Genomic DNA, 10,057 nt, shown 5'->3' on the forward strand with positions numbered 1-10,057 from the left:
TGTGTTCTGGTTGAGGGATGCTTACTCCAGAGACCCAGTAGAAAATTCTGCAGGGGATGAATCAGTGAACTACACACCCAGACGTTAGGTGCCTGACATCAGGAATCCTCAACTCCATAATCGTGTGACTATCAGTCATGTAGAGCAGTGCCCCAAGCTCCTAGAATTCTGGCTGGACTGAACCTCCACAGTCACCTGACTACAGCTAGGTATGCTCTGCCCCACAGGCAACAGCAAGGTAGCCCAGCCCACTATAAAGAGAGCCTCTTGGCCCCTCCTCTCTCTTAAGCTCTTGCTCTTTCTTGTCTTCACTCTCACCACTTGCTTCCTCTCTCCCCCTCCCTCTCCCCTCTCTCCACATGGTCATGGTTGGCTTGTACTTTTCTACCTTCTGTCTCCTTCCCCTCCTCTCTCTCTCTCTCTCTCTCTCTCTCTCTCTCTCTCTCTCTCTCTCCCTCCCTTCTTCCTTCCCTCCCCCTCCCTCTCTCTCTCTCTCTCTTTCCCTCTCTCTCTCTCCAATAGAGCTCTAAAACCATGGACTGCCTCCTTTCATCAGGATCCACCGTGTTCGAGCAATGGAGCAGGTTTCCCTCTAATGAGCCATGAGTCTAACCTCCCACCAAGAAGCTTCTCTGCGCTGCAGTCACAGCCACCAGCCAAACCAAGCAGCCCACCGAGCTAGCCACCTGAGTAAGCAGACTCTCTTGTCCTTCGATAACCTGACAGAACTACCCTTTTCCCTTTGGTCCCCAGGCCAGAGTCCCCTGAGGGTCTGTTCTCAGCTCTTCCATGACATACAGCAGTCTGGGATGTCTAAGAGCAAGAACCTGTTGTTCCTGGCCTCCATGTGGCCCAGGAACCCCAAAATCAGCTCTTCCTCGGAACCCAGTGGTCCGTGGTGCCTGAGATTCAGAGCTGTGACTGTACCTCCTGTCCCACCCCATCCCAGTGGTTCAGCGGTTCTGTGAGGTTGATACCTGTGGCAGTTCCACGGGGTCCTGTGGCAGTCTCCCCAAGTTCTGGCAGGACATGGGTCTCTCCCACCCCTTTGTTTCCCCATGCCCGGTGCCCCACAGAAAGTAATTTCATTAAAAAGAATTAGGAAATATTTTTTTTTGGATATTTTATTTACATTTCAAATGTTATCCCCTTTCCAGGTCTCCCTTCCAGAAACCCCCTATACTACCCTCCTCCCCCTGCCTCTATGAGGGTGCTCCACTGACCACCCACCCACCCACTCCTGCCTTCCCTCCCTGGCATTTCCCTACACTGGGGCATTGAGCCCTCTCAGGCCCAAGGGCCACTCCTCCCACTGATGTCTAACAAGGCCATCCTCTGCCACACATGTGGCCAGAGCCATGGGTCCCTCCATGTGTACTCTTTGGTTGGTGGTCCAGTCCCCAGGAATTCCGGGGGTTCTTGCCTGTTGACACTGTTGCTTCCCCCATGGGGCTGCAAACTCCCTCAGCTCCTTCAATCCCTTTTCCAACTCCTCCATCGGGGACCCAGGAAATATTTTCAATAAAATGCTAGAACAGAATTCCCCATATATAGGGAAAGATGTCAATACATATAGCATAAGAGGCATAAAGAACAAAAAATAAGTAAGACCAAAACCAGAAACTCTTTTCTTTATATTATAGTTTAAACACTAAAATTACAGAAGAAAAAAAAAAGGGCATTGAGAGCTGCAAGAAAAGGGGTAATTTACATACAATGTTATGCCAATCAGAATAAGAGCTGATTATTCCTGAGGAAATTAAAGTCCAGAATGGTTTGGAAAAATGTATTAAAAATTTGAAAGCCCATAGTTGCCAGCCCAGACTATTATACCCAACAAAACTACCTTTCACATCTGAAGGAGAAACAAACAAACAAAATTATATAAAAGTGTCTTAGTTAGGGTTTTACTACTGTGAAAAGACACCATGACTAAGGCAACTCCTATAAGGACAACATTTCATTGGGGCTGGCTTATAGGTTCAGAGGTTCAGTCCATTATCATCAAGGTAGGAGCATGGCAGCATTCAGACAGGCATGGTGCAGGCAGAGCTGAAAGTTCTACATCTTCATCTGAAGGCTGCTAGCAAATACTGACTTCCAGAAAGCTAGGACTAGAGAATTAAAGCCCACACTCACAATGACACACCTACTCTAACAAGGCCATACCTCCTAATAGTGCCACTCCTTAGCCCAAACTATACAAACCATCACAAAAAGGAATCTAGAGGAATTTATGATTAGTAAGCAATATATACAGAAGTTACCTCAGGAATACCTCAGACTTAAGATAAAGATAAACATATTTGATAGATCAAAGGGGTAAATAAACATCACTTTGACAGTTAAATGAGGAACTGAAAAACATCTTATATGAAAACGTTTATATAAAATCATATGTAAATATATAAAAAATTTATATAAAATTGGGCTTTCCTTAATGAAGTAGCATGTTCTCAAGAAATTTATTTTTAGTTTTCAGGCACTGTGTTTTTAATGTTTTATATGGATGCATATAAATTCATATATTCTAAATTTCTCATCTCAGAGAAATGAGTTAACTGAGACGTTACTTATTCATTTTGTTGCAGTGACTGCAAGAAGGCCAAGAACAGCCAACATCGTTATGAACAAAAGGAATCCTGCTAAAGAAATCACAACACCAGATCTCAAGTTACAGTCAGTACAGATTCACAGCAATAAACCAGGATGGTACTAGCACTTAGCAAATTTATAAGCTAATACATAGAATAAAGGATCCATGTACAAGTCTATGCAACTACAGCTACCTGGTTTTTGTCAAAGATTCCAAAAATAAACAAACAAACAAATAAAATAAACACCAGAGAAAAGACACACTACTCAAAAGAGGGTGCTGGGGAAATTGGATGTCAACATGTAGAAGAATGAAACAAGATCTTTATCTTCCAGCCCACACAAAACTCAATTCAAAATGGATCAAGGACCTCAACGTAAAGATAAAACCAGAAGAGAAAAGGAAAAAAAATAATTAGATATCTGAAGCCTGGGCTAATTTGTGTAGGGCCTTTACCTCCACATTTAGTTAATTCTTTTCTACAACTGTAGAAAAAGCCATACGTGGATGTGGACTGTTTTTCTTTCAAGGATTTTTGAGTCTGTGTTCCATTCAAAGCCCTTTCTGCTTTGTTAGCATCAAGGTGATGTTCCCCCGGATGAGAATGTTGTAGGTGACGACTGTCTTGTTCGCTTGAAGGCATTGTTCCTTTCTGCTGAGAGATAAGACACGCTGTGCACATTTTTACAATGAGCTGGTCAGAGGAGAAATAGAATGTTCTCAATATCCTGTTCCTCAAATAACTCGCTGATGTAAATGGGTGACTCAGAGGTAGAGAGGAAAGGAGATAATATGTAATTTAAAGAATAACCATGTAGATCCACCTCCAGGTTTCTCTCTTCAATTGCCTCTTTTTTAAAACAGCAAGAGAGAGAGAGAGAGAGAGAGAGAGAGAGAGAGAGAGAGAGAGAGAGAGAGAGCTACCTTTCCTAATTTGTGTAGTTCATCTTCCCCAAGGGAAAATATGATGCTCTGGACTTTTTTCATTCGTCTTCTCATATTTACAGTTTCACTCTTCCATGTGTCTGAACAGTGAGTAGTGTGTTGGTGTGCACCTCTCTTAAGGCAATGTTGGTGACAGACTTTGCAAGGGTCACAGGAGACCGTGATTCCTGGTATGTCTGCTCTAATTTCTCCCTTTTTGAGAGAAACAAGATCCTGTGACCTTCTTGTAGACAGTGAAACATGGTAGGGGTTGTGGTTGTCATTTTCATGATTGTGACATGTTGCATCTAATGGAGGTTTCTGGTCTGTTCAGAAATTCTCTCCTATTCTGGTTTTGATGGACCAGGCTTCTTTATGGTGACTTACCCTATGGCTAATCTTATCCTGAAAGAATCTGAGACTGAATACAACTGCCTGCAGAGAACTGAATCCAGCCACCGCTTCCTCAGTGACCATGGAAGTGGATCTCCCTTGGCTGAGTCTTCAGATGAGACCTAAGGCTGTCTTGTCCTTTCTATGGAGCCCAACGAGACAAGGGGGCTTTTCCTGGTTAGTTTTATAGGTGTTTTTTTACTTATAGTTTTGGTGACTGTATATAGGTGTTCAGATCTTGCTACATAAATGGTTTATCACTGAGCTATACCTGAGACTCTAATGGTTATCTTTACATGCCCACTTGCAAGGGCATAGACTCACTTGGAAAGAGAGCATGCATGAGGGATTGCTTAGTTTGGGTTGGGGTACAGCATGATTGGGGGGGCTGTCTTGCTTATTAACTGAGACAGTATAGAAAACCCAAACCAAGTGTGGACAGCACCATTTCATGGCCTGGGTCCCAACTGTATGAGAGAAGAAAGCTAGCTAAGAATGAATAACAACGACTCTGGATGATTTCATCTCTCTCTGCTATTGACTATGGTTGTTGCATGACTAGTGGCTTGAGTTCTTGCCTTGACTTCTCTGAAATGATGGATCATGCCATAATTGGCTTCAGCTGTCAACTTGACACAACTCTAGAACTATTTAGGAAGAAGAAACAACTTGAGAATTTCCTAAATCTGATTCACCTTTGGCCATGTATCTATGAGGCATTTTCTTAATTGCTAGTTGATGCATATGGCCTAGTATACCACAAGATGCCACTCTGGTACTTGGGCCTGGGCTGTATCACAGAGAGCTGAACAAGCCTGGAAAAAGAAGCCAGCCAGCAGCTCCTCAGTGGTCTATGCTTCAAGCTCCTACACTGAACTCTTGCCTTGCATTCTCCAAATGATGGTCTGTGATCATCCTGCAAGATGCAATCAACCTTACCCTGTCTTCCCAAGTTGTTTTTTTGTCATGGTGCTGTCACAGCAATGGAAAGAAAACCAGAACAGACTGTGACATGGAATTATAACCCAAACAAATTCTCTCCTTTGTTGCTTTTGGTAGGGGATATTTTAATCATAACAATAGACAAGGAAAGCAGACAGAGGCCATGTAGGAGAGAGAGCAAAAAACAAGTGAAAAATACAGAACAAAATGACCATCATTTGATGCCAACATGTACCCAGTGAGCTGAAGCCAGAGTTGAAAAACAGATGCAACAGCAAGAGCCTTCTCTTTTGCCCAGAAGCTCTGAGAGCTATACAGAGGCTCATTCATGCCCATCCTTTAATGTCCCACTTTAAGCTCCTGGGAAGATCTCTCGAATCAGTAAGACAATTAGGAGGTAGAATAACTGATTGAGCTTGATGTCATGCTTTGTGAGTGTCCCTTCCAGTGGGTTCTGGGGGGACTTCAGGAAAGCAATGGCAAATAAAGGCCATCCATCGACTGTCTGACCTTCCTTTCTTCTCAATCAGCACTCTGAGAAGTGTGGGGAAGCCTCAGCCAAGAACTATCCATTACACAGACAGCTCTGCAGTTTTCACACTTTCTTTCAACCTAATAGTGCAGCGTGGTCCTTCTTTCTTAGGCTAGGGATTTTAAGGGATCAGTTAGAAGTAATTGATCTGCCTTTGAAGGGACAAGATCTTTCTGTGGCCATGGGTTCCTTAGATATGAAATATGCAGCACCCCCTTTTCTCTTAAACCTTCTCTTTAGTAATTATTCACTTCTTTTTGTACTATTTTACTCTATCCTATGCATATTTATTGAGCACCTCTCTACTACATACCAGGCTCTGTTCTAGGCAGCTTAGAGTCATCTGGGAACAAATCAAGATAAGACCAAACATTAAAAAATGAACCCTGACTTTACAAAACTTACTTTTAAATTAAATATCTTGACTGTGAACACAATCAATGACTTAACAAATAGAAAATCAAGAGCTATGGAAAATGCAAGGTATGGGGTTACAATCAATGACTTAACAATTAGAAAAGCAAGAGCTATAGGAAATGCAGGGTATGGGGTTGTGTGCAATATTCAGATACACCTCTTTCCAAAGAAGGCAAAGAACAAACAGTTAACAAAGAGGAGAAGGTAATGGATTTGCTTCTCTGGGGCCAGAGTGTTTGACGTTTTTGAGGTCCCCAGTCACAGTGTGTTCAGTGTGGTTGAGAAACAGAAAGGAGACCTCATGCTAGGAACACAGAGAGATGCTAAGTGATAAAGTTGGAGAGAGGAGAAGGGAGACAGAAGAAAGGAGATCTTGCAGGTGATTTATGCTGTGTTGGGACAGAACTAGTCAGGAAGGGAGACTAGACACATGCTGACTCATGTTCTTAAAGGATGGTTCGCAACAGGAAGTACCCATCAATATTGAAGGTCCCTTGTGATGTGTAGTTTGTTTGTGCAGCTGAAGCCTGACGTGATGTCTTAGTCAGGGAGGCTGCACGCAGATGGGTCTGTCCTCTGTGACGAATTAAAGTTTTACTCTCTTGATAACAGACATCCTCAGGCCCTGACAGCATTTGCAATGCTGAAGGTGGCTGCTTCTCAGTACACCCTACATCACCATCACTGCTGGGCTTTGAAGGTGAACTGGCCCCAAGGAAGTTTATCTACTTTATACCTGGCCCCTGGGTGCCAGTGCTGTTTTGGAAGGTTATGGCTCCTGTTGGAAGAATTGATAGTTTACTCTACTGTCTGCCTCTTTTCTCCTTCTTGACTGCAGATATAATATAAGCTGCCACTTTGCTATGTTGCCATAACTTTTCTGCCATCACTGACTGTGTCCTTCCCTAAACTGTAAACCTAGAAAAACCCTTGCCCCCGAAAGATGTATCTTGTCAGGTATTTGGTCACAGCATCTAGAACATAACAGATAGGATCACTTTGTTTGTATATAGATTTCATTTGTCTTGGATATCACCTTTCCATTGTCCCCTCAACCCCAGCTCCAACAGAGTCCCCATAGGTCTTTCACTCAGATGCAATTCCCCTATATTCTTTATTCTAGAACCCTCTAGCCCCAGAAAAGCACATCCTGTGGCTCAGGTTCCATCTCCAAACATCTGATGTCACAAGCCATAATGGTGTCACATCCATATGGGATCACACATGTCAGCCATACTTCTCAGACTATATTCTTACATGTCCTGATCTAACTGTGTAACCCACCTCTGCTTTCTCTGTCAGTCTCTACTCTGTCCTGGTTATGGCACTACCCATTGTAGATAAGACATGAGAAAAAACAGATGCATAGTCATGCTAATCAAAGTCTTAACAGGCTATATTAATTATCTATGTCTGAGTGATAAATGATCACACACAGCATTTTTTAAAAAATAGTATTTCAGAGTTTTGTTGCTCAATTTTCCTACCTAAGACTTTGTAAAGGAATTGCCTATCCATGCAAAATGACTCTTTTCATCAGGTAGGTGTCTATGAATCACAGTAGCTCTAAGTTTATTGAATTTAAAAAGTTGGTTTATTTAACAAGAAAATGAGATTAATTCTCTTTTCTTGTCCATTGGTGAGGAGAAATATGTTTTGAATTGCATTTGCTCTGAAAGAATTATTTATTGATATTCTTTTTAAAATCTATTTTAATTAATTATTTTTAATGGTTTCATATGTGTATATAATATATTCTCTAATTTCTCCAATCTCCTTTATCTTATGTCTAGTAGCCTCCTTTGCCTAGTTCATGTCTTTTTTAAACCTTGAATTTTTATTATTGACTTTCTTAGCATAGATACAAAAATGTAGATAATAAAAATATTGGGTCTATCCCTATGTAAAATATAAAAGTCTAAATCTGAAGACAATACAGCAGCTGGACCATAGCCATTGACTTTGTTTTATTTGATTGTTGAGGTTGTAGGGTTAGTGACCAAGAGAGTCTAAAACTGAATGTATTACCTTTTAAGAATCTTCGACTGACATTTTTCATCTGCCCTTGAAGTTTTCATTTAATAACCAATGGCTTCTGAGAGAAGCATTAACTATGTAATCAATTCAATTCTTAACAGATGGGCTTATGGGAAAAAGATGCATAAGTGAGGTGACTTTTTTTTTAGGTAAATTGTAATAAATTTGAATGAAACAAAGTCAGTATAATATTTTTACCTTCCAAGATGAAATAGTAAGTGACAAGCTATAAATGTTGCATTTGGAATGGTAAATTGAGAAGACAGCAGTCACATGTACTTCTCCTCCCACCTTTATTTTTTATTTTTTTATTTTTATGCTTTTTGGTTTTTCAAGACAGGGTTTCTCTATGTAGCCCTGGCTGTCCTGGAACTCACTTTGTAGACCAGGCTGGCCTTGAACTCAGATATCCGCCTGTCTCTGACTTCCAAGTGCTGGGATTAAAGGCATGCACCACCACTGCCCAGTTCCTCCCACCTTTATTGACGTATCAATCATTTTGAAGAAGTTGGAGCTTCCAGTACTATTTATTATGAAGTTATGTCTCTAGTCACATTCTATCTTATCTCTCTAGAAGGTAGAATAATGATCCCCTAAAGATGTTCAAATCCTAATTCTGGAAACCTAAAAGTATTAGCTTATGTGTCAAAGGGAGATTCTAGGTACACCTGAGGTTGAAAACCTTGCAGTGGAGAACTTCTTTTGAATTACCCAGCTACTTCAACATAGTTACCCGTAAGTCTTTACAGCCAGAAAACTTCTGTCTTTGAAATCAGAGGAGATTCCTTGAAGATAGAAGTGAGTCAAGAGCCAATGAACAACCTTTAGTTCTCTTTCCTGTTGTGGTGATAAAAAAAAAGTACCTTGACGTAGAAAAGGTTTATTCTTGCTCACACTTCAAAGGTGCCATGATCAGGATAGGGAAGTTAAGGGGAGCAGGGTCTGAAGCATCTGGGTCATACTGCTTCTACAACCAGGAAGCAGAGGGTAATGAATGTGTGCTGCTGCTCAGCGCTCTATTTCCATTAATACTATCTGTATGTTATTCAGAGGGTGGAGTCACCCATAGCGTGTGCATGGCATGTGTGTGTGTGTGTATGTGTGTGTGTGTGTGTGTGTGTGCATGTGGCATGTATGTGTATGTGTCTTTCTACCTTGTACTGGCTGGTTTTGTGTGTCAACTTGACACAGGCTGGAGTTATCACAGAGAAACGAGCTTTAGTTGGGGAAGTACCTCCATAAAATCCAACTGTGGAGCATTTTCTCCATGGTGATCAAGGGTGGAGCCCATTGTGGGTGGAGCCAACCCTGGGCTGGTAGTCTTGTGTTCTATAAGAGAGCAAGCTGAGCAAGCCAGGGGAAGCAAGCCAGTAAGTTACATCCCTCCATGGCCTCTGCATCAGCTCCTGCTTCTTGACCTGCTTGAGTTTCAGTCCTGACTTCCTTTGGAGATGAACAGCAATGTGGAAATGTAAGCTGAATAAACCCTTTCCTCTCCAACTTGCTTCTTGGTCATGATGTTTGTGCAGGAATAGAAACCCTGACTAAGACATACCTCAATTGATACAAACAAGATAACCAACATGCCCGTAAAGCTAATCTAACCTAGACAATCCCTTACAAGTATGTCTAGTGAATTTACGTCCTGACAAAATGACAGTATTGGCCATGGTATTTTCTAAGCTGAAAGAGACCTCTGGAGAATACATAAAGCATCACGGGCAAGAGTCTGTAGACATCTTGATCCTAGCCTGGTGAGGCTATGGTTGCTCTTCCAATTCCCAGAACTGAAAGACAATACACTGACTACGTTGAAGCTACTAAGTTTATCGTTAGTAGTTACAGCAGCATCAGAAAATGAATGAAACCTTTAATGGGAAGAAGTGTCTTATTGGTGTCTAGCATGACCCTGTAAACAATAGTGTGTTATGCATAAATAATTTCATGAGTTTTGAGAAATATGGATCACATGTCTGTTTTGACGAAACAGAAATACTTCCAATTTGGGATTCGTGACATCATTTGATTTGAGCATAAGCCAGACAAATATAGAAAATGAAATTTAGGTTTTTCCTCTCATTTATTTCCTGGCTTAGTTGCATCTGCATTTTGTTTGGATCAGTGAAAACATGCCTGCTCCTACAGAAAACATGCTCCTGTCACCAGGTAAATTTTATTGTCATTTCATGTTCTGGATAATCCTTTCGCTGGGGGAC

The 10,057-nt window shown here is 41.5% G+C and overlaps 1 long non-coding RNA gene across 1 annotated transcript; it reads left to right on the top strand.

Annotated features, from left to right (window-relative positions):
• Nucleotides 1–560: 560 nt before the first annotated feature.
• Nucleotides 561–2,779, top strand: LOC116089247. Its single transcript, XR_004118237.1, has 2 exons — nt 561–690; nt 2,592–2,779. It is a non-coding gene; the product is annotated as an uncharacterized LOC116089247 (long non-coding RNA).
• Nucleotides 2,780–10,057: the final 7,278 nt, after the last annotated feature.

The sequence above is a fragment of the Mastomys coucha genome, unplaced genomic scaffold, assembly GCF_008632895.1.
Source record: "Mastomys coucha isolate ucsf_1 unplaced genomic scaffold, UCSF_Mcou_1 pScaffold14, whole genome shotgun sequence".
In the NCBI taxonomy this organism is placed as follows: domain Eukaryota; kingdom Metazoa; phylum Chordata; class Mammalia; order Rodentia; family Muridae; genus Mastomys; species Mastomys coucha.